This window comes from Aphelocoma coerulescens, chromosome 1, assembly GCF_041296385.1.
Source record: "Aphelocoma coerulescens isolate FSJ_1873_10779 chromosome 1, UR_Acoe_1.0, whole genome shotgun sequence".
Taxonomy (NCBI): domain Eukaryota; kingdom Metazoa; phylum Chordata; class Aves; order Passeriformes; family Corvidae; genus Aphelocoma; species Aphelocoma coerulescens.
In genome coordinates, this window is record NC_091013.1 from 117,890,714 (window position 1) to 117,916,504 (window position 25,791).

The 25,791-nt window shown below is 40.2% G+C and overlaps 1 long non-coding RNA gene across 6 annotated transcripts in view; it reads right to left on the reverse strand.

Annotated features, from left to right (window-relative positions):
* Nucleotides 1-25,791, reverse strand: part of LOC138116644 (uncharacterized) — a 111,671-nt gene that overhangs the window by 54,828 nt on the left and 31,052 nt on the right. The window contains exon 1 of one of the 6 annotated variants that reach the window (XR_011154271.1): nucleotides 17,421-17,439. The exons of the other annotated variants lie outside the window; for them this stretch is intronic. This is a non-coding gene — a long non-coding RNA (uncharacterized lncRNA). Of the gene's footprint in view, nucleotides 1-17,420; nucleotides 17,440-25,791 lie in introns of those variants that run through there. 6 annotated transcript variants of the gene reach the window in all.

The following is a 25,791-nucleotide window of genomic DNA, read 5'->3' on the forward strand; positions in this document are numbered from 1 at the left end:
GTCAGCATTGCCCCTCTTGGCAAAATTATCTTGGGATTTCATCTCAGAGCACATTGACAAATTTCCTCAAGATGGCAGGGAGGAATCTAAGTAGTTGGTTTTGGAAACATAACTTCTAGCGTTGAACTCTTCAAGCAGAATTTGACGGTGTGAATAGGGCATCCAAAATTGTGACAACTTCAGCTTTAATGGACACATTCTTGGCTAGAATCCCAAAAAAGTCCTTAAGGAGATAGGGACTACAGTTTTGGCATTTTGCACTTAAGGGATCTAAACTTCTCCATGTAAAGATAATTTAAATGTTATGCTGTCCTGAAATAGTCCCAGGTAGACCAACACAAATAATTTATTTTTCCAGTGACGCGCTAACCTGAACAGCAACAAGTTCACTCAAAATTATACTTTTCTTCATCTGAAACAATGGGGTTTTTTATGCTTAAGCCTTCAGTTTCAGCCCATTTTGAAAAGCAAACAACAGTTTTAAAAAAACAAACAAAAAAAACAAAAAAAATTGCAAGCATTTGTTTGCAAGGATAACTGATTGTTTTTAAAATTACTTCTTAAATTAGGTAGCAAATAAAAGATTTTTTCTATTTTTTCCTCTCAGCAATTTAACTACATGGTAGAAAATAAACACACAAGGTCCTTGGGAGTGTCTGTGACTGCATCAAAGTTGGAACATGTTGTGTTCACCTATAACCAGCACTGGATGGTTAAAACTTAAGCCTATGTGTTCTTTCCTTGTTATTATTCCAGCAGCGCAAATTGTAATGGACAGAGGAACATCTGCCACTTTGAGATCCTAACATCTGTTTTTTCATTAAGTCAGACTAACAACAGGGAGACTTTGGCCAATATTTGCCAAAACACGATTTTTTGTCTCAAACTAACACCCACCCACCAGATTTCTGGTGAGACTGGAGGCAGAGGCACCTGGAGAAGCTTCTTCTTTCTTTCTTTTTTTTTTTTCACATTTCATTTTACTTTCTTTTTCCTCCCTCCTTTCTCTGATGCCCTGTTCCAGGAAAGCAGGAGCTAGAAAACCCATTTTCTACATTATTTGATTCCTATTTCAACTTCGTAGACCTCAGCCCCATTCCATCATTTGGACATTGTAGTTTCATATATAATTAAGAAGGGCTCTGACTCCATGCCTAGGGGTGACACAGGGACAGGGGCCAGGCAGCCACAGGATCACTTTTGTCTGCCCTGAAAAGCTGCTTTGGACTGGGCACACAACTACACTTTTCCAGCATAACAAAAAGGACAAAATACAAATTAATCTCAGCCTTTTCTGTGGAACAGAAAAAAATACTTTCCTCTTCTCTCCCAAGGCTTAAATCCCTCTGATGAAGTACAACCAAAGCAGCTGTATCCTCCCTGCCATGCTGCAGAGGTAACTGGATGTCTGGGGACATGATGGGATACCCATTTGGCCAAAAAGAGGAACAACCAGATTTTAAATATAACCCAGAAAATAAATAGTAACAGCATCTCTCCACATCTGTTAGGGTTTTCCAAATCCTGATACATGATACCTTGAATCTCAGGGGTATTTAATTCCAAAAGGAGTTGAAATAAAATTACTTTTATTATCATCTGCTCCACTGTTTATCAAGTTAAAGATACTTCCTTTCAGGTACTGCTAGGAATTGATTAGTGTCTTCAAAATGTCACAGAGGTGGTGCATGCACCTGGTTTTGAGAGAAAATCTGCAATACTTTATTCTTATACTGCTCCTTCTATCTTAGGGCTTAAAAATGCTTTAACATATTATATCTCTGCCAAGCAATATTGCCTCAGTTCTGCATGTAAATTGGAGAATAAAGCACTGAAATTACCTGGGCAGAGGCGAGCAGAGTAATTCAAGAGAAGAGTTTGAAGTCACGGTTTCCAGGTGTCCTATGACAATCCTTCTCCTACAAACTCAATTTACGTTTTTTACTTGGAAAAACAGACAGCAGTAGCATGTTTTCATGGAGAAACAGAAGCCAATACATTTTGTGCTGCTTAAACACTCACAACACCAATTGCACTGTAGCACCATAATTATTGTTCATTAAGGCATAATAAGGCAGGTAGCATCAGAGAATATTGTGAGTTGAAAGGGACCTGCAAGAATCATCAAGTCCAGCTCCTGACTCTGCACGGGACAACCCAAAATTCACACCAGAGGTACCTGAGAGCATTGTCCAAAGACTTCTTGAGCTCTGTCAGGTTGGTGCTGTACCCATTCCCTGGGAAGCCTGTTCAAGGTCTGACCTCCCTCTGGGGGAAGAACCTTTTCCTGATAGCCAACCTCAACCTCCCCTGACACATTTAATTATTTACAGTGAAGAGAAAGGACACAGATATCTTTTCATTATGGTTTGGCACACTTTCCTCTGCCACAGCCTACAGTTAAAAATTGTTTCCTTGCAGCTGTGACCAAAGGAGCTGGCACTCGATGACAAACGTTCAGAATTTCAGCCTCTCCAGAGTTTTAAGAGACCTCTGGAGATACTGACCTCTCCAGAGATAATAGAAACTTGTCTTCCCTTTTTCAAATGAGTCATATCCCTTTGTAGCATTCAAATCCATCAGAAGACACAGTTGAGTTTCTTGGAGGCAGGACATGAGCCATCATCAAGAAACTTGAAAGCTCATGCTAAATCACTAAGTGCCATGTGCCTTTCTTACTTTGATTAAATAAACCCATCCCACAGGGAAAACAAGTGCAAGGACCATCCATTTCAGCATTCCTTAAAGAGTGGAAACAAGGGAAATTAAGGGTTTATCTTTTTGCCTGCCAGCTGGAGACAAAAAGTGAAGGAAGGATCTCCTAATGAGGTAGAAATGAGTTCAAATGAATAGAACATGTTCTGATTCCAGAATAGGTATTGTCCTCAAAAAACACCATTGAAAAACATCTTTTTTCATTTTCTCACTCTTGAGAATTGAGAACTGCAATAAAAATACACACAGGGCCCTGTGCATCAGCTACCCACAGGCTGATGTAACTTCATAGAGATTTGGCACTTGCATTCAAAATCTAACACAGAGAGGCGCATTTGTAAAATCTGGAGATCACTAGGGCAGAAATAAATGGCAGTTTTAGAAGATAATTAACTATTAGAAGTAAGGCTCGGCAACAAAAGAAAACATTCCTGCAAAATAGAGCCACCTGCATTGACCAGTTTTGTGACACCAAGATACTTGAGTAATTTTTCTGTAGGCATTTAATCAAATATCAGAGTGAACTGGCAACCTACTGAATCATATCAATTAAATGGAGTTTAGGTGTATATTCTAAAATATGTCCTTTTTTCCATATATTTATCAACACTGCATTGAGCTTTACCCAAAAGTATTTCAAGGCTCTTTTCCTTAGCTCTTGTTCCAAGGATGGCACAGGAGATTGTGTCATTCCCAAGTAGTTTAGTTTGCTAAAATGGCAAGGACATGAACTCATAGCAAGCAACCAACAAAATAAACCAAAACAAAGCAAACAAATGGGAGAGAAACCAAAACAAAAAGAAAACCCCACACAGAACTAAACCAGAGCACCAATCCCCTTTACACTAAAAAAAAAAAATTTCAACCATGAGCACAAAACGTCCTACTTCAAAACAAAGGGAACAGAACAAACAAAAACCCAGCTCCCACAAAAACCACCCCCAGAGAGTAAGAAAGAAAATCCCAGATATTTTCAGCCCTACAGAAGCTCAGATCTACAACATAACTCTATAAAAGAGAGATAACTGTAACAAATACACTTTCTGTGGATTAAAAAAAAAAATGCATTTTGCAGTGACCTACCTATCAAACAGATAAATCCTTAGTTTTATAATTTATCTTCCAATTTCAGGTTACAACAGGCAGGTAGCAAACAGATTCTTGGATAGAGAAGTCTGGGGTTGGCTGCTGACAGTCCCCCACTTATCAGTCAAAGGTCAAAAGAGTTGTGCCAGTTTTGCCCTTTACACTCCACAGAAGAAAACTTTTCTCACACCATATCTGTGGATATATTTATTAAACACACACAAAATGCTTATATATTAACCTTTAATCCAAAATTTTTGTTTCCATGGAAACAACAGCAAGCAACCCTGTGTCAAAGTCCTGATAATTTCTTTATGAGCATGAAATGGATGAGCACCTGCTGCAAACACAGATTAAAAAGGACTGACAGTGGCAGTACAAATACTTTTCTTAACTTCAGGTTTTGATATCCCTTTTTCCAAGAAACATTCAAAAGTACAAATAAACTTCTGGATTAAACTAAAATCCATCCAAGCACACTTTTTGAGGAATGAGACACTGGAGACAAAAGGTTAATCAAGAACTGCTTACCCAAAATTATTTTGCACAGATCTACAACACGTAACAGCAATGTTTGATAAGAATCTAAAAACTCCCGTTTCCACGTGTGGACTGTCGCATTTGGATGCATTTTGGATACCTGTGGGATTGCTGAGAGGATCAGAACTGGGAGCTAAACAGCTCTCAACCAAAAGTGCCAAACAGAAATCTTTTGATAAATACTGAAACACTTTCCATACCAAAAGGACATTCAACACAACTGCTTTTCTCAGTAGGGACTAATAAACACACCTCAATACTTTTCCAAATTTCTGGTCTGAGTCAACAATTAGTAGAAGAGCAATGAAGATATTTTCCAAAAATTAAGCCTAAAAAATGGAGTGAAACATATCCATGCTGAATGTTTCATCCTTCAAACACTACTCATGCAAACATTGGTACCACCAACAGTCTCAAGAGTCAGCAAGAGTTTTGTGGGGAAAGCAGCAGGAATATTTGGCATTTATAAAACTCTCCCAAAGTCCATGCATGCCTTCGTAATATTTCCATATTTATACACTCTGTAACCTAATATGCAGAATTTTAGTTTGCTATAGCTTCAAGCATCATCCAAAGGCAACGTGTTTGGAGGAAAGAGCCCACCTAACATGTTCCCTGAAACCTATTAGCACACAGAATATCATGTTTTAAACAGGAAAAGGGATGTTAAAAAATTATTGATGTCAAATCCAAGTAATTAATACAGATAAAAAATGCCACCAGACATGGGAAAATATTTGAAAATAATTCTTTTATCACCTTACAGACTATTTCTGCTACATACCAGCCTTTAAAATAGTAATAATGTTACACAAGAAGCAGCCTTTAACCCAAGGTTCTGCATGTGTGAACTGCAGACTTTGAACACTTGCACTCTTTTTTGTGGATATGAAAGGGTGATATGTGGGCTTTGATCTTTTAATAACTCTGCTTAAGAGGGTCTAAGTGTATGAATTAATCGTTGGGTGTTCTGAAAAGCATTAATTAATTCTACTCTGGAAATTATTATTATTATATAACCACATTACATAAGCCAGGGCATCCAAATTTTGCATTCATCTGGTGGCTTCTGTGGAAATCTCGAGAGCTGCTCTGCATGACAAGGAGCAGAAAGCCCTGCACAATATGGTTGGACACTTAGCAAGTGGAACGCTCAAATCGCATTACTGCAAAAGTAGCAATTTAAGGGGACGCCCTCAAAAATTTAGTGGGAATAATTAAAGGAAACTGAAATATGACTCTTTTTCATTTTCTTTGAACTAAGTGAGTTAGCACGGTATCTTTTGTATTTTTCAGACAGTATTAATTTTCAGGACTGTGAGGGGGGAAGGCCTGCAGGGCAAACTTGAAAAAGATTAGTCTAATTCAAGTCCTGTGTACAGAAGAGAGAGTTTTATCTGTCAGTTTGAAAGAGAACTTTAAAGAGGTTGTGATATGGAGTGGAATTATCACCACTATTAATTGCACAGGCATATTAAAAAGACCCTGGAAAGTGACCTCCTCTAATACAGAGAATGCACAGAGAAAAATATGTCTTAATCTTCTTTTCTGCGCTGAGATAAATGTCAAGTGTATCTATCACCTCAATTAACCATAGGAAAAAAGCTGTCAAAATCTAATTCTTTTTTTGACAAGGCGTTTATTCTGAAACCAGCAGAGGGAGAAACAGGCACTTGTATTAGAAAGAGATGAGTGTCAAAGGGTTCTGAAACACATGGTGAGTTTTCCATGTGCGAAATGCTGATTAGAACCATGGTAAATCAGTGCTAGTGTGTTCTGGGTTTGTTGCCTGAGCTACAGGAAAACGGAGGGCTTTGTGGCACGGTTTACTTCAGCACTGAGGTTACATTAACAAAAGAATGTTTTCCAGCTACAGCACCATGCAAAATGCAAAAGATCTGGTGAAATGAAAGAACCTGAACTTCAGGAACATTTAAGACAATTTTACAGAATACTGTAAAACATATTTTTTGTGATATTTTATTTGCTCTTTGATTTTTTTTCCTTTAAATAGAAATGAAATCTTTTTGTGCCTTTCCTTGTTACATCCATGTGATCTCCTCAGGGTATTAGGATGGATTCACCTTTCATTAGCTCGAGTCACACACAAAGTTTTCTTCTGCTACCTTTGATTTTTGCAGAAGACCAATAAAAGGTGCTGCACAAAAATGATATTTACACGTCTTTCATAACTGAGCTTTGAAAGCAAAATGACTGACCTACTAATAAAACTTTCATATTAACAGCAGCTTGTCAGAACTCTGCCACGTAATTGGTACAACCACACATTGCTTCAGCGAGAAACCATGCAGAAGAGGAAAGCTGCCTATTTAAAGCAGTGCATTTAGAAAGAAAGAGCAGTTTGGGATCATGAGACTGCCTTAAAATCATCCAGATTTCTTTATTTTCAGAATTTGATGTTTCCCTATGTATCTGTGTGTGCATTCAGGTGTTTGAGATTCCTGCCTAAAACAAGAGAGCTTGAATTGTTTTTAGAGTTACAGTGAAGCTTGTGCAAAGTATTAATTTTAAGGAAGGAGAGGAACAACTGTAAGAATTGAGATGGAAATGCAGTAAAGATCTGGGATTTTTCAGCCTCCAGTGCTAAATCATTTTGTATTTATCAGGAGATGAGTCTCGGGGCAGCATATGATATCCTTTGCCACCACCCTTCTTCCAGGAACAAATGATGCCCAGAAAAGCTGGATCTGCACACTGGAAATGTACGTGACCTACAGCGTTTGTCAGAAGATAGAGGTGCATTCAAGGATTAAATCAATTGCATCTCACAAAAAGGACAGGCTTCCCTAGGGAAAGCTCTGGGATTGCTTGTCAGCTGTAGCACAACTGAAAAACAACAGATCAGTCCTCTGCTTGTTTATGTTGTCACTTGCTTCTGAATTCAGCAGCACTTTGTCATCTTGTGTCACAACTGGCTCCCTCTTTCCATAAGAGTCATGCAAATAACAGATCCTAGAAGTGTACTAATACAAACAGGAGTCCTCAAGCAGGTGCCCATTCCACCTTTTTTTCCCTGTTTTAAATATTACTCCAAAATAAAACTTGGCCAAGTCAGAATCGTGTCAAGTATGTTCCTCTCACAAGAATTCCATTAATGTGAGCAGTGGATAAGCCATGCAGTTGTGATAGGCACAATGACAGCATGGGTATGTCTGCTAATATAAAATTATTCAAAACAAAATAAAACACCAATATTTCTGAAAATAGAGATTCTGCCACTTGAATTATTTCTAGAAAGTACAATAAAGCAAACAACCCTTGTGCAAATATTAATTGTAAAATAGAGGATTTTAGGCAATTAATAGACTTTGAGAACTGAGAAATTCTCTCTTTGGTTGCTCTTTTTTAAACACAGCCAAAGGAATTTAGATAGAAAATTATTGGTATTCTGGATAATTATAGGAATAAAGTATAAGACAATCAGGCATGTATAGAAATGTGTTTACTGTTGCATAATCGTTGAATTCAACATTCTCTCCTATTTTCTGAGGTGCAAACATGCTGGAACAGTCAGTTAAAACCAGTAACAGCAGAGATTCACTTTCCCATTTCCCCCACACTGCATCAGCTGTGCCAAGAAGAAAACAAAATAAAACCCAACCAAACCAGCCCAAGAACCTGGAAGTCTTTCTGAATTCCAAGAAAGAAAAGTGCTAGGCAATGAAACTTTAATAGCACGTTTCAAAATAGATCTAAACACACAGCAAAGGTCCAGAGCACCCACTGAGCTTCAGCAGCAAAGTGAGATAGCTCAAATTTGATCAATCCTGCTTTGGATTGCAGACTAAGCTTCCTCTAAATGTATCTCTTGTGAGGTCATAATGTGCACAGAGTTCACCTGGCTCACCTAATGCACCACAATTTCTGGCTCACAGCATTTTTTTTGCCTATCAGGACAGGGGACTTGTCCTTGAAGAACAGAAGTTGCAGGATGTATTTTGGTGTTTTTAAAAATACAACCATTGAGGTGTTTAGCAGGACACAGCTGGTAGAGATGCAGGGCAGATTTCTGCCATGAGAGAAGGAGAAGAATGAAAAATACTGAAATCCATTCCCACCAGGACTGTTGGCATAAGCCAAAATCCTCCACACTCAACAGGTCTCGTGTGACTTTGCAATGCAAAAAATCATGACAAAAACCATTACATGATGGTACAGAAGCAGGGGTGGTCCACACAGGAGGTTGCTCTGCAGATCTGAGGAGGTAGCTTGCATCTGGTCAATAAGTTCTGGAACAGGAACAAGAACTTGAGCCACTGATGCTCTTTGGTTCTGGTGCAGGTGCTGAGAATTCATCAAAACCAGCTCAAGATCCCAGCCAGCCAGAAGAAAATATGACTTTGAACAGCTAGGGTCCTGATCCTCTCTGATTCCTGCCACTGTGTTTTCCTTTGCCCTTTTTACCCCTCTTTTCCTGGATCTACACTTACACTTAAGAAGATTCTTAGGAGATAAGTCTCCATTCTCAAATCAGGGCACACACTCAGCTCCACTCACTGTTCACCAAGTCACAGATCACCGTGTAACAGCTCTGCTGGTGCTGGCGCTCATTTTGAGGCAGCACGAGGGACACTGGACAGTTCAGTCACTGCTCCTGTGTCCCTGTCTGAGCTACAGCCCTTATCTGGCAGGCCACCAAGCAGCTTGCCTTGAGCTTGAGTTTCTCACCCACTTGATCACCAAATTCTGCTGAAGTTATTACTCATTCCTGACATAGGCTTTACCCAGCTATCCAGTGCCTGAGCAGGAACAGAGCAAAACCTCCGTATTCTGTCTTGAGGCACCTGAGGCACTGACAGGATTTAATTCACATGTGAATAGTGGCATCATAATAGAGGACTGACTCATTCCAAACTCATTTGAACAGAATTTCATAAAACTCACTTGTATGTAAATCCCAAAGATTTCCTCTTGTTTAAAAAAAAAAAGTTTACTCTCAAAGAGAATTTCTTAAGGTTTGTGGTGTTTGGACCTCTCCATCCTGGGAAAGAGATAAGTTCTCAGATTTTAAGAACAGTATTCATATGACATAATGAGTTCGGGGAGCTTGAACAGATATGGAGGCACTCTGAGGGGATTCTTTGGGGAAGAGATTATTAAGAAGCAGTGTATTTGCTTTAATCACGACTGTAAATGCCTGCTGAAAGCACTTGGTTACTTCACACATTTTAAAATTATGAGAACAAGGTACCTTAACTGCAAGGGCCATTTCTGCAACTGGACTTCTACCCTGCCACCAAAACACTTTAAAGACTGTTCCTTGTGGAGGAGCTTGAGCACTACGATGAACAATTCTGCCACCAGTGCACTTCTGTCATAGGCCATGGTCAATATAACACAGAAATAAAAAGATTCAACTGGACCTTTTGATTCAAATACTTCTAATCAGTTTCTAGGTAAAACTAGTAAATATTAAGCAATTGTTTTCTTTCTTTGTTCATAAAACAAAAATTCTACCCAAAATGTGCAGTGTTTGCCTTCCCCATTTATGTGTCACCTGAATTGGATGATTTAAGGGGGTGACAGAGATGCAATCAGGATTAGCAACCCAATAAAACTTTACAGTGAACAGGAAAGCATGAAGATTTGTATAAATATTTGCAGAAATGGAAAAGAGCAGATGCACAACCAAATAATCCAGAGGGTGTGTGTACGCCTGCTTTTAACAGAAAACGTTTCTGTCCCAAAAATAATGAGAATTGTCCTCAAAAAATAATGAGACAAAGAGAATGCTTTCATCAGCTGGACAGCTCCAAAATCCTTCAGCAGTCTGAGAGTTTGTTGCCAAAATAAAAATTATTAGGGAAAATATCTTTGTGGAAAGAAGCTTCAAAGCATATTCTTGTCAGTGCATACTTGAAGGGCAGTTTGTCTAAAGAGACAGTATAGACTGCACTAATAAATACTTCTATAACACAGCCATAAAAGTCACTGTATTGAACCCAAAAAGCAGAAAAATCAGGTGAAATTGTACTGGCATCATTTCAAATGTCCACACTGACACCAGCTCTGTTCCCTGAGAGACTGGGCCCCTGTCTCAAGCAGATACCCCCAATTCATGTGTCTGCACCACTCCTGTTTGCCTCTAATATGGTTTTGCAGAGCCGTGCCAGTTCCTACTGAGTGTGAGAAGATTCACAGAGTGTGAAATCTTGCAAACTAAATGAGCCATAGGAACAGTTTGCACAAATCCCATATGATCAGCGTGGTAACCCAGTCACCTAGTATGTTATTTCCATTATTAGCAATAGCAATTATTCAGGCAAAGAAATGACAGAATGAACCCCTCGCTCTGAATGTTTGCGCAGCACCGGGTCTGAAAAAAGGATTATTATGTTTTTCCACGCACAAAGGACAACTGTATGCTAATGTCCCCCCTTTCCTTCACTAAGCTGCAGGGAAAGAGGCCTGTCAGGCTCCTGGACAGCTCACACTAATACAAGTAGGCTCTCTCAAGCAGGCAGGCTGCAGAAAATGAGCTGAGGCATCTTGAGTGCCACAGACATTTGACGGCAGCTGGAAGAGAGGAACTTGTCAGTCAGGGGAAGCCTTCAGGCTGGGGCACAGTGCTGAGGGAAGGGGTCTGGTGGGAGCTTTCTGCCTCTCCTTACTGCCCAAGGAGGCTCCAGCCTTGCTCTCCAGCATGGGGAATCTTGGAACAACACCCCCAAAAGGGCACCAGACCAGCCAGAAAGTTTCAGTTTGGGTTTTCTCTGCCCCGACCCCAGATAATTCGGGCATTGCCATCTGAAGCTTTGCTGTGCTATAAATGAAAGCTGTACAATATTCCTCTCTAAATGATGACCACACTGAAAACCTCACAGCAGTCACTCATTAAAATGCACAGCATAATAAAAGAATTTACCTAGAGGGAGAAAAAAGAATGGAAGAAAGTGTCCTATTTCTGAAGAAACTAACAAGTGAGAAATTGCATTTTCACAACTGAGGTGACCTGCTCCTTGACAAACATGTTGAAACAGGTTTTAGTTCTACTTCATTTATAGCTACCTTCAGATAAGATAAAGTATTGTGTGCAGCTAACAAGCACAAGTGGCTTGGGAGGTTTTGCTTTTGGATTCTGGTTTTTTAAGGGGTTGGCAGTTGTCTGGTATTAGGGATTTTGAGGGCTTATCTCTGTTGTTTTGTTGGGCTTCCTCTAAGAGCTGTAGTTTGGGGTTTTATTTCTTTTTTTTTTTTTTTTTTAATTAAACTAAATATTATATCCTGTTAAAAATTTTCCAATAAACTTACGAGGAGAAGAAAAGAAAAGAAAACCATCCCCCAATCTAACATTGAAACTTTTGTCTGCTCAAATATAGGCATTCATTTGGCTAAGTAAAGATGTCTTGTTTGCAATCAAAATCAGAGATGACAATGACAAGAGAAGTGGAAGGTGTAGGATAGGGAACCTTTGACAATCCATCACCATCTGCTCAAATTTCACCACCAAAAAAAAAAAAAAAATCTGTGCAACTGAACCTTGTGGAGACAGTATGAGAAGACTTCCAAATCCTTCAGAACAAAGATATAAAACACTGATTAAAATTCATTATGAGTTCCAGTACACTCATTCTCAACCCACCAGTTCGATCAAGTTCTGCAGAAACACTTGGCACAAAACCTTTTAACCTGTTACAGATCAGGTGTGAGAAAAACTGTGGGTTTATCCCTGAAACTGAGAATTCAAGTAGTTCCACACCAGGTGAGTGCAGTAACACTATTTAAGAATAAGATTTATCAAGATAGCCTCAGGATTTACTACTCTTAGGGTGGCATCTAAATATTAAAAGAAAGTAAGTGGTACTAAAAGAATGATTATTTTGGGTTCTTCTCCTGCCTGTGAGTAACATCCCTTTGGCACTAACACATCCTTTCTATATTTAATTACAGATACACCATTGCAGACACACCACAGATTAATGACTGGGGAGGAGTCCTTGTGAACCATGCCACGTACAACAGAGCTCCTCTTTCTTCCACTCTTAATGCCTACCTCTAATGCTTGCTCAATTAGGTTTCCCTGTCAATACCCTAGGAAAATACGATGCACAGACTGAAGGTGATCTCAGTGATGACATCGATACTTTTAATGTAATGAATATGAGCAATGAACTACTCTAAAGTGAATGTCAGTTTTCTGGAAGTTTCTGCCTTTTAAATCAAACTTTCTCCTCTCTTTTTGCATGCATAAAGTTTGGGGGCCACCCTTTATTTCTTTCCTTTTCTGATTCATGCAAGGCTCAGCTGGGATGGGGCAGGATTTGTGTTACAGGGCTGGCACAAAGGACCTGACCCAGGAAGGACCAAGCATACACAGAGATCTGAGGGGAAATCCCACAGCTTCATCCAATTTGGGGAGATGCCTTCCTGCTCCCAGCTCTGGCTGCATCCAAAGGCTCACACTTACCTCTGGGAAGAGACTGGAGCACACATGGCCAGGAGCAAGAATCATGCTGCAGACCCCACCACCCATCTCAAAACAGCCTTGAACCACAGCTGTGTCAGAAGTCCCTTTGCTGCATCATTCAAACTTATAGGATCTTGAGTACTGCTTCATTATATGTCCTAAATAGACCTCTAATATTGAGATGTCTTGATTCATCTTTTATATCTGGAGATGGTCATACATTGCTTTAACCAGCCTTGCAAACTAGCCCCAACATAAATAAAGAGCATTAGAAAGATCAAAGAAAGATCAGAAAGAGTTTTTTGGTGGTTGAAAAAGAAATAGACAAATAATGTGCTTTTAAACATTTTTGGAAAAGGCTCAAGGTTTCCTGTGTTTCAAAAACAGTAATGACACAGACATTACTGGAGAGAGATAAAAATTATCCTTCAACAGAAGATTTTTAATCAAGACTGCAAGATTTAACTTTCTCCCTAAAAGAAGTGCTGTGCTGCAATTGTCATTCACTGGGCTTGGTAAAAAAAGTTATTAAATCCAACTGCAACTTAGGTCAAGATGAAGCAAACAGCTGAAAGTGATCCTTCCTGCTTTCATATCTATATCTCCTAAATCTAGAAGCTTTTATTTGGTTCACTTGGAATCAAATTATCAGGATGCAATGACTTCTTAAAATGGAAAAAGGCTATATCATGCTCCCTTATTTTTAATACCTCTTATCACATGCAACAGGGAATAGTGAGGATAAAGGGAGAAAAAGATCACTGCTCACAAAAAAAAAGCATTCATTAGGCAGATACAAAATACACCTCAGAAACCCACTGCTATTGCCACCTCATATTGCTGAGCTCGGAATTTATACACACTGTTAAAAGGGTTTTTTTGGGGGATTGGTGCCCTGCTAGTCTCCTTACAGCCTTGAGGTCTCCCAGAGCACAAAGGGCTGTAACTGGATTACTCTACATCTTATTTTATACTGATGAGCCTTTGCAAGGCAGGACCCCTTCATCCTCGGTGTTACAGAAACACAAAATAAAGGAGACACACACAAGAGATACTCAGAGATGGGACAACTAACACTGGCCCCTGGTGGCCTGTGCAGAAACTGGCCCAGCTCTGGAAATGGTAATTTCTGAGACAGGGCTATGCCTTCCTTTGAGAGGAGCCTATCCAGAGTGCCTGGGGCTGTGGTGTTAATTAACCACCTGCCACGTAGGATTGAACAGCCCAAGAAACCCTGAGCTGGGGTTGGTTTTCCCAGGCCAGTTAAGTCACAGGTACTGTTTAACCTCTCAGATCCTCCCCAGCCTTTCTCCCCACTCTGGTTTGATGCATGACCAGCCTGTTCCCTCAGCTCTAAGGTATCAGACGTACTTTTGCTCACAGAGTTGAGATGCCTCACTCTCAATCAGGCAGTTCTGCTACAAAACCTTATAGGATTGGGCTTTTGGATGAAATGTGCCATTTTCCTCTGTGATCTGAAATGCAGGGAGGCTCAGCAGTGTGCAGCCAGAGGGGTGTGCCAGCACTCCTGAGTGCCCCTGCTCCCAGCAGCTGGATCCCTTTTCCAGGTGCCACCCTGCCAGCTCACAAGAATGTCCCTCCTTCCCCAATGACTGGGAACAGTACTGTCATCCCTTGCAGCATCAGTACAGCCCCAAAGAACAAAAGCAAATGCTTACCCAGCTTTAACACCCAATTTAAGGCAGAGGGAGATTTTGCCCCAGAAATTAACTTACAGCAGACAGGGAAAAGTTTTTGGAACTCATCCAAGTGCTCTGGAGCAATTTCTGGGAACGCTCCCTGCTATCTGACACTTCTGAGTGGAAATGTCTTTGTCCTGTGCATCACTTTCAACTCCCCTTTGCAACTCCCAGACAAGCAGGCTTCCCCCGTTATGTTCATTGGGTCCACCTGGTGCAGTTGCAGATCCCTGACACCACCTATTTTGTCAGGGGGAACAAGAAGTCCCCATAAGCTGCCTCATGCTAACCAGAGAGGAAGAGGTTTGCCAAGGACCTTGGTAAGCCATGCTGCAGGTAATTCGTGCTGCCCAGAGCTTTGCAGGAGGTTGGATTTGCTGTATCCTTTGTGCACAGCAATGGCCAATATCCTTGCTCAGCTTCCTAACAGCTGGGGAAGAATTGGTCTCACAACTTAACTACTTTTTCAGCCATGCATCCCTTTACAAGAGGCAGATTCCTCTTTTGCAGCTATGCACAAAGATCAGCTGAGAACACAGTCAGACAGTAGGGGCTGGCTGGGACAGAGCTCCAGATCACCAGAGTGGTTCTCCTGGTGCATCTCCAGGACCAGCCACATTTCCCTCCTGCCCCACCATCCCCTCTTTGCTGCAGGCAGTGTACTCAGCACCAGCACAGCACCTGGCAGCTCACAGGAGACAAGCTGGGAGGGCCAGAGCATCCTGGCAAGGCCAGATCCAGCACATGGGCTTCCCAGGCACAGCTTGGATCGGGGGTATTCATCCTTCTGCTGCACTGACAAAACCCAACAGGCAGCCACACAACATCCTCATTGTTCATCCGGGAGAAAAACAACCTCCGAGTGGCCACAAAAGGAAAAATATGTATGGGCACTCATGGCCCAACATGTGCTTTGTCTGGTCAGCAATACTGCCAAGAAAGATGTGGCACCTGGCCAAAAAGCCTCGGCACAGCAACAAAACACTGTGAAAGCTCAATTATGAGGTGGCAAAAATGGTCCCGGGCGTCAGTGCTGATGTGAAGGAGGCGGCGACGCACGGTCCGAGCCCGCAGAGCCGCTCAGGAACGGCGTTGTCCGTCTGTCAGAGGCTCGGACACACGGCTGGGTGGCAGGCAGAGCTGGTCAGTGTGACAGAGCACGCTTCCAGCCCTTCATCAGAGCTGCTCTCAAAGTGCTGCCTAACAACTGTCAGGCAGCACCGCACCGTAGGAGTTATAAAGACATTTTCAAAGGACAATAATGAAGTAGCTCTGTGAATTGCTAGGAAGAGCTCCACTCGAGCATGAGGGACTTGGCAGGGAATAAAGAATGGAGATGAAAATATAAAAAGCAGGTGATGAAAATAAATCCCTTCCTTCTACCAAGGAGATCTCATCCTGAATTTTCAAGGAGATAGCTGCCATGAGGGGCCCCTGACAGCAGAGGAACCGGTATATGGGGCATGCAGTAACCATAGAAATGTTGGGCTATGGGACTTGTTTAGGTCACTGGGAGGGCCCATATGGTGCTCCCAGTGGAAATCACTGGATTATAATGCTTCTGTTATCACTTAAGATGAAAGGATGAACTCTGGATTGATGGGAGAAGTTCAGCCTGCACAGGTGCCTCGTATTTGTGGGCTACTAAAATTGCCTTACAAAAAGACCCAGAGGCTTTGTCCTCCCACGTTTCAAAACCTTCCTCAAACCACATTTGGAGATATTCCCAGCCTTCCTCACTCTCTTTTCCTTGCATTGCCAGTGAGTGAGCCCTGATCTTTGCCTGACCTGCACCATGAGCAAGTCTGTGCCTACGTAGGTCTTGTGCCTTGCTGATCCTGACTCGCTGGATCCACTGCATTTTTTGGGATATTCTGGAAGGAACAGACCCATTGCCCAAAGCAGCTTAGTGCCACTGTGGCCCTGCCATCACCTCACTGGTGTCCTGCAGGTCTGTACCCAGTGGCAGCACTGCCCCTGCCTGCACCATGGCCATGTTCACCCGCCACTGCTGCTCCCTGAAATGCTTTCACCTGCCTGTAACCTCTGATATCACAGCAAAATCTGCAGACTTTAGGTCCCATGGATGGGCAGCATGCATTGGATGAGCAACAAAATCATGCTGTGTTGCCCCAGGAATACTCACAGTACAACCAAATTAAAAAATAATACAAATTTTAAAATCAAGCCACAAACTACTATATTTTCTGTATTGTCTGGAAAGCCAAATGTAGTGGCTGCAGACATAAACTCCTTCCCTGCACTCCCTGAAAGGAATGGGCTGGTACAGCCAGCACTTCATTAGTCATCCATTAAATACTTTCTACCATTACAGCCCACGGTGAGTCAGAGCCAGTGATCTAGAGTTTAGCAGATTAAAAGCACTCTCAGTTCCTGTAACCATTCTGTCCTGCAGTAGTTTAATTTCTCTAGACTATCATCAACACACAAACCATTTTTGTAATTCTGTTTGTTTCTTCTACTTTCTATATGCACGCTTTCAATTTAAGTCTTGTTTTCATTGTCTCTGACCATACCTTTTTCAGACTTTTTTTCTTTTTGATACATCTACTGAAGGAAAAAACAAAGTAATGCAGGTGTATAACCAGCATAAAATTGCAACCCATAAATTTTCTGAATAAATGCACTTTATAATGTGCACAGTAAAAAAATAACCCCGTCATGTCAAGCTGCTTTAGAATTGTAAATGGATCAAAGTATTAAAACACTTACACGAACTTGAATATGTAAGGCTAGCCAAAGTATCCAGTGAAAGAAAGCTTTTTCTGATAAATATTAGTTTGATAGAAGTCTTACAGCAGTTTCAGTTGGGATTATAGGTTGAGGTTTTCTTTCCTACAAGACTTGTCAAGAAGTGCCTGCCTGTCTCTTCTGATTGAGGTTTTAATCCTCTTGAAATTCATGTACTGCTTCTGAAGGTAATTCAGTACCTGAAACTGCTCCACTTCTTCTCAAGGGAAAACAGGAGTCAGTCAGTCGACAACACCTTTCACAAAAAAAGAGTTATATTTACTTGCAGCAAAAAGATTGCAAAGTAAACATCTGTGTGTTCATGTGGGTACACACACCATGGATATAAATGTATGTGTATGGATACAAAATACACAAATAAAAATATCTCATTAATAACTTGAAAGTCAAAACTAAATGTCCCCCTAGGAGTCTTGGTAGCTGGGGCTTAAGATAGTCTGCTCTCAGATCCTGAGTACCTCACACAGTCCTAAAGGGTGTGTGCTTTCTGTTTGCCAAAAACTGGGCTTTCAGACATTTTTAATGAAAAAAATAACTGCTTACGTGAGGAAAAACTGCTCCAGAGCTGCCACTCACTGTAAGGACATGCAGAGAGGAGTTATATGCAGGAACATTGAGATCTGAAGCTGGGAGTGCACTTCCTTGCCAACCCATCATGATAGCTTTAACTACACAAAAAGCCTGGAGATTCTGGACATTTGGAAGCATCACCTCAGCAGTGGGATGAGTGCCCCTATAGAGAAGAAACCCAGAGCTGCTCAGGTTCCTGCACGAGGACTGCAGTGACAGACTGACACTGGAACGTCCCTTGACTCCTTCCACCCAGGTTTCAGCCCGTTTCAGAAACACCCTTCAAGTCTGGCTGTGGAAGGGGAGGCACAGCCAGTAAACACAAGATCAGTTTCGATCTGAATGGACGAAATAAAGATGGGAAGAGAGCAGAGTGCACAAATCCACCTTACAGAAAGGAAATTAAATGGGAGTAAGGAGCACTTAAGGGACCTGCCCCATCAGCAGAACTTGTCTATGGATGACCTGTGAATTAAATGACACATTCAATCCTGTAAGCCACAAGCCATTTGCTTATTGAGACAGCCAAAATTCCTCTTAAGGAGAATGATGGATGTTCGGAACAGAAGCATAACTCAGACATTTCTATGGATTAGGTTGTTTCTGAATACCAGAGCCATGTGATTATATCCTTCCTAATGAGAATTTAACTGTTTAGAAAAGCAAAATAAGTTTTCTGAAAAGGTATGGTGTTATTCAATTCAAAATAGATACAACAAAAGGATGTTTTAGACATCTAAAGCTCCCCTTGTTATAGGCACTGGTAAGGCTTTACTTTCCTTTTATTTTTCCTAAGTGTTTGTGGAATCTTTATCAAGCTGGACAAAGCTGCTAATCTCTAAATTTACTGGATTCTGTGCATTTGAACTGATCAACAAAAGTTTACTGCATTTTTTGTAGGGACAGAATGCCATAGAATTGAAGCAAATTTGTTGCTATATAAGCAAACACATTATTTATGGAAAAGAACATTGTTATTATTTTCTATCTCATACAAAACTTAGTTACATTTGCTTTTTTCAGTTTTATCACTTAACTCCAGAACTAATAGAGAATTCATTAATGTGGTTTTCATGTGAACTAGTAAGGGAAATAAACTTTACAGCAGCATTTAAAAGATAATCTAATTTTAAGCATTAACTCGGCCAATCTATCATATAAATTCTAGATTAATTGATACCAATTTATGCATTAGTATTTAATTCTGGCTTGATGGCCTCCAGGGACGTTTCAGAATGTTGTCAGGCTTCATTGATCGTATCCTGATATCCTGTATCAGTGAATATAATCATAATGAGCGGATAAACTTACAATAGCAAAGCTGCTGCGTGGCAGGCAAACAGAAATTGTTATAGACAGTTTGTACCAATTTAAAAAGTTCAGCCAGTTAACTAAATACCTGAGGCAATCTTTCAGCCTTCAAAGTTGGAGAAAAGGTCTATTTCAGCACCAAAGAGTAATTATATCCAGCCTGTGACTGGCAGTTGAGTTTACAAAAAGGTTAAGAAAGCCCTATAGGTCAGGATAGCCAAATAACACCGAGGGGACTGCACTGAGATAGCTTAGGAGAAAACAGTAATTGAGGAGCAGAAATGTCAACACTTAATCATAGTCCTCACCATTTTCATGGGCTGGAAGAAAACATTTGATGCCCAGCTCCCAAAAAGCCCTTGCAAAGCAGTACCAACTGCGTTTGGAAGTGATCTGGATGTTCCATATTCCTCAGGAGTCTGCTTTTCCCAGCCTTCCGACTGCAGCAGTTACAGCACAAATTGCTGTGTGTGGAAAACTTGTACAGCAAAGAGTTATTTCCCAGAATCCTCTCAGTTTCTTCAGGCTTTAATAACAGCCAAAAGCATCGCATGAAAGTTCTCAAGAAAATGGTGGAGAGCTTAAGAAAAGATGGTTTGAGGCCATATGAATACTATTTATTACTTGAGAACAAACCAATTGCCTTAGACGTTGTCATATCATTGTCCCCTGCTTTTACACTAAAGGAAAAGGTCATGCACCCACATGCTACCATAAGACTTCAGAAAGCAGAGCTGACCCATTGAGCAGGCGATAAAACCACAATTCCAGCCCCAGGATATCGTTGCCATCCCATCAACAGAAAGCAGTGGCTGGAGAAGAAAGGCAGTCACAGTAACTTAGACAGCACATGTTGCCCTACCACTGCTCAACAGGTGAATCACAGCACAAAATATCCCCTTTTCCCTCTCATTACTTGTATGTTCACTGAAGGGGACAAGTTCTGCTAGAGAACCCTGCTGCCCCACACAGGGCAAAAGGGAAGAAGTGTGGAATGACTTAAAGCACAGTTTATGGCCTAAAGAAACTGAAAAACTGCCTCTTTTGGCTCAAGCAGCAGCAGTTAATTAGAAAAATCTTCCACGTGCTCTCCGCACAGATATGGCCACAGAATCACAACTTCTTGCTGAGCTCATGGGATATTTTCAGCCTCAAAAAAAAAAAACAAAAAGGAAAGGCAAATATTACCATATAATTCTGAGAATTTAAGGACCTCTGTAGCACTGTTTGGAATAGAGAGCTCAACTGATTTACTGCTCTTAAAGCAGGCAGGGGAGAAGGCACCCTCATGCTAGATGAAGACATTAAGTGAGGAAATGACTGTTATAGGAGTGAATTAATTTTCATTGATCTAATTTCCTGACAGACATACCAGCAGTGAAGAGTTTACTAACTGTGGGTTCCTCCTTTGTCAGGTATCGCCTCCTCATGTTTTTACTGCAGAAGCAGAAAAATAGAACTAAAGAATGGAGGAAATACTTAACATTTCTCTCAAATCATCAGTTAGTGCTCCTCTGGGGTAAAAGCTGTCTCATGCTGTTCAGTCTTTAAAAAGGTTTGCTGAATACAAGTACAAGGATGGCATCATAATACAGAAAGGCTGCTGGATTAAATTCCTTTGACAAAACATTGCATTTCTTTCTCTTTTATTTGTTGGCCCTTTTAATATGCTTTGAGGGTAGCCCAGTGAATTTTACTTGAATACTTAGGTGCAAAAATAGACAGTAATTGCAAATATTAAGACTTCTTGATCTTTATCACTTTTTACCTAAAGAAAATTTTTTTTCACCACTTTGCCCAAATGACAGAAATATTTCCTTCCTGGATATACCTCCAGATTCAAAAAAATTTGGAGTTTGGGCAGAAATCAGCAGATTTATTTAAAAGATATAAAATTCACATGTCATATCTTGACCAAAAATAGGGTTGATATTCAAAAGCAAACTTTTTAACTGTTATTTCCAACTAGGATCAGATCTCCAGCTAGAATGTACAGCATAATTTGACCTGCAAATAGGAATATTTGAAGGAAAGATTCAGCTCTCCTAACAAACAACCTCCAAATACAGCAGAAACTCAATATGCATAAGCAAAAGGAAAACATGCCCTCACTTTGGGTTTTATACCCATTGCTGAAGACACATGACATCAGAATAGAGGTTTTTTAAAATTCCCTGGTCTTGGGAGTTAAAAAAAAATAAAATGAGCAGGTGACTAGTTTATTTATTGCATTTCTAGCTACCCTTTTTAAAAAGAAAATATTTAAAATCTAGCTCAGGTACACCCTCAATATTAAGATATTAAAGGTTGATAAAAAGACCTCATAAATTCTATTTTCTACCACCATTTCTGAGCAGCCATCCTTCTAGTGGAGGCACAAGGTTTGATCTTGGTTGACAGCTTGAGTCTTGCTGAGCTTTCATTTTTCCAGCCCTCCATAAATTTTTGGTGTGAAATTTTAATTGACTTAATTTCACAGAGTCATAGAATCATTTAGGTTTGAAAAGACTTCTGAGATCATCAAGTGCAACCATTAACCTCAGGCTGCCAAGGCTACCACTAAACCATTTCCCTGAGCACCTCATCCTCAATTCCTTTACATCCCTCCAGCATGGGGACTCAGCCACTGCCCTGGGCAGCCCATCCCAGGGCTTGACAAGCTTTTTGGTGAAGATGTTTTTTCTAACAACCAATCTAAATATCCCCTGGAGCAGCCTTGAGGCCATTTCCACTTGTCCTGCTGTTTGTTAATTTGGGGAAGAGACCAACATACACCTCACCACAATTTGCTTCCAGGTGGCCATAGGATTCTTCTAAGCCTCCTTTGCCATGCAGAACAACACAAAAGCAGCAACTTGCTTTGGCATTGTGAGATATATTAAATATATGTTGTTTAAATGAGACATATGAAATGCATCTATGGAGTGCATTTATCCACGTGGATGCAATATGGTGGTAAGAATAGTTTAGCATCCTCATGGCTACATGAAAACTTAAAAAACAGCTTGCACTGTGTGTGAGGAACCGATGAAAAAGTCTACCTCACCAATACATTAACTGAGATGGGAACTATTGGACTTCCTGCATTTCCTCTCTGTGAGGCTGAACACTCCAGGCAAGCAAATGGATTATTTCCTTCAGCCTCAGTCATTCCCATGCCCTGGCACAAGCATGCAGTGTAGTCTGTCATAACTTCCCATTTAGTAGCACATTCCGACAGAATGTGCTCCCTACAAGTTCTTTTCTATTTGTAATAATGGTCAAAATAAAGGTGCAAATCTTTAGCAGCTGTGTCATCCACTGTCTTCTGCTCACAGAAAATGCAAGGACAAGAAAGTCCTTGTCTATATTGGCAGTTCTGCTGTTGCCAGTGAAACCTGGATTGCTGAGAAACTTCAGAAAAGAAAGGAGAGAGTATTCCAGTGAGGAAAAATTCATGCCTCACATAAATAATACCTGAGCTTTGTAAAATTTGAGAAATACTATACCTAAAGAATTAAGGTTATTTACAAAACAGAGCAGTGTGTTGCCAGGACACAAAAGGACTTCTGAGGCTCTGGTTACTACCACAGTTAAAATCCACATGCTCACAGGTCAGCTTTAGGGAGCCCTTCACCACAAAGGCAAATATAACAGAGATTCAGCACTGAAAAGAATTCAAATACATGACAGCCATGGCAGGTCCCTGTCCATGAAGAACAAACCATTCTTTTCTAATTTATTCATATGATACAATGATTAAAGGTTCACCTCTCTTCCCCACAGCACATGGATCTGACAATAATTTATTTATGCTATTTTGAATATGAGTGTGCAAGACGTTTTAAATACTGTTAGATCACCTTCTATTCCCAATATTAGACGAACTTATGATAATTATGGTGCCACCTTCCTAGCCATGACATTTAGAACAAATCAGGACTTCTCTGTTAACCAGCAGGTCCAAGTCAGCCAACCACAGAACAAGAGTCAATCTTGAAGCACAACTCCCTTCTCATTAACTCCTAATCACTGCAAATATCCAATTGCGGTACTTGGTGGGAAACAGAGGCTTTCTTTTTAGTACACCCTTATTCCAAGAAATCCAGATAGTATGGAATAATATTTGGGGAAATTAAGTTTTGCAAAGCTCTATCCCTCAGAAAAAAAGGAATTGTGTGTTATGGACTCCATAACGCATCATCTCCACATATCAAATCATTTCTGAGATACAAACATCATGAGGCTGATGGCAACCACAGGAAGAAAGCTCAAAACCAATGGCCTTCTTTGATCTAGTGGGAAAAGAAAAGGGTGTTTGGGGGAGCTGAAGAAGCTGGTTATTCACTTGTAATTTAAGTAGGATGGGTAAAGAGCTATCTCACTTTTTTTTGTGTTTACTTCAGGTACCAAGGCAATGCTTGAAGTGACTCATACAAAATATGTAGGGTTCATTATTGGGGTAATATTTGCAATTCAGTCATTGACATTCTGTATGAATTTGAAAAGGAGATCACACTTTTCCATGACCAAGTATTTTATATGTGGGCACCTGCTGAAATTCCATACATATTCTTCTATATTATTCTAAAACTGAAAGTTTTCCCTCACAAATACTTCTGAAAGGAACTTGCTGTCTGCAAAAATAATTAATGGAAACCCAAGTCTCAAGGAAGTGTGGAAAGTTGTTCAGAGAGTTCAGCACTGGAAAATCTTCCCAAGGCTGCTCCACATTTTCACCTCTCTAACAACAGCAAATGAAGAATACTTGAGTGGTCAGAAGGAAATTACAAGTGTTGGATTATCACCTACTCACACTTCACATTGTACAGCAACAAAACAAATTCAGGTTAGCAAACAAAGACTCCTGTGAGCACAACAATCAGCTCAAAAAATTACTTCATTCAGCATTAACTGGGACTCCATCCCTGCACCAGAAAATACACATAGACTTGAAGAATGTCTTATTTCAGTGTCTTAAGAACCCTTCGTAACAAATTGGCTAAAATGGCCACATCTATCTTTACTATGAGATACGTGAGGAGATTATTTTACTGCTTTAACTCATCTTAAAACACAGAAAGAGAAAAAAAAAAGTAAAAATAATAGGCATGCCATGCAGCAGGTTAACTTGGACATTAACTGCAGACCATTGAGAAGAAAATGAGTAATTATACTTCACTCATTGGTGATAACTCTGGTCTCCAGCTCTCCACTGCCCTCAATCAAGAGCAATTCTGTTCAAGTTAGTCAAATGGACTGAGTGGAAACTGGTGTGAGATCAATACCCAGTTCAAGAACTAATGAAACCTAGTGGAGAGTTTTTGTAGGGTGTTTTGTTTCCAAGGAAGAAGGCCACAGGGGGAGAGGGAGGGGTTTATTGTCAGCATATAAAACCAGGCTCAATTTCAGTCCTTCTTTCCCCATAAAATATCAACAGGAAAGCTGATGTCTCAAAGTACCACAAATTTTTCAGTCTTGTTTTGGGGTCCTTGCTGAAATTTTGTTATTTTTTGATGGGGGTGAATGGTTGCACAGGTATTTTTAATAGAAACTCCAGAATTTTACAACATTTTAGAATGAAACAGAAAATTTAAGAAAATGTTGTCTAGCCTGAGGATTTAAATATTGTTATTGATAAAGCTTTTATTCCTTAGCATTGTCTTTAAGATTTATTTCACTTCTCATTATACTGCTCTGATTTTTTTAGTGATAAATTCAATTAACATCCCCAGGTTGAGTCTGTTTTGCCTATGATGGTATTAGGTCCATCTCTCTGTCCTTAACCCATGAACCCTTTGTTTTCTCTCCCCTGTCCAGTTACAGAGGGGAGTGAGTGTGTGTTGTTTCTTGTTGTTTCTTTTTCCTCTTTTGGAGGTTGCATCTTTTTGGTTTTGGTTTGTATTTTTTTTTTATGTGAATAGCTTGCTACAACAGACACCTAAATTTTAAACCACTGCATAAGCATACATTTACTCCTCAGAATCCTGACACCTGTCAACAAATTTTCAGGATGACATTTTCAGAGAATAGTTTTGCATGTTAAAGCTGTACCTTGAAGAACCTGAAATTTTAAATAGGCTAGAAAATTTTTGTTTGCTTTTTAAATGAAATTCATTTTGGCAAAATATATTTGCCCTCATCACAGAGGTATCACACAAATTTTACCCTTTGCCTAATAACATTATGGGGTCCACTGTCCACCCTCTGTACACAGAATTGTAATTTAGTGTACAAATTACAGTGCTATTTAAAACACTAACATTTATGCTAAAAGTATGTGTACTCCTGGGCAAAATTATATACTGATATAGACAATGAAAAGCAAATTAAAATGTTTCAGTTTTGTCTTTTAAAACACTTAAAAGTACCGATGAAATCACACTCTTCCTGAAATCATCAAGAAACCATATAGAAAAATCCTTCCAAAAGTGATGTGTGGTGATCACTTCATGATCACTGCACACCTTGCTGAAAAAGCTCACTTTTCACATCACAAACCTGCTGTTTCATTTTTCGGCTTTGAAAGGACCCACACATCTAAAAGTTGGGAAAACCAACAACCAAACCACAAAAAATTCTCCCCCACAAACACCAAAACCCAAATGTTATACTAATCTCAGTGTGAAGATGATAGAGATACACAGGTTAGCATGGAAATGTTGTTTGTTTCAGCAGTCCTGGGGATAT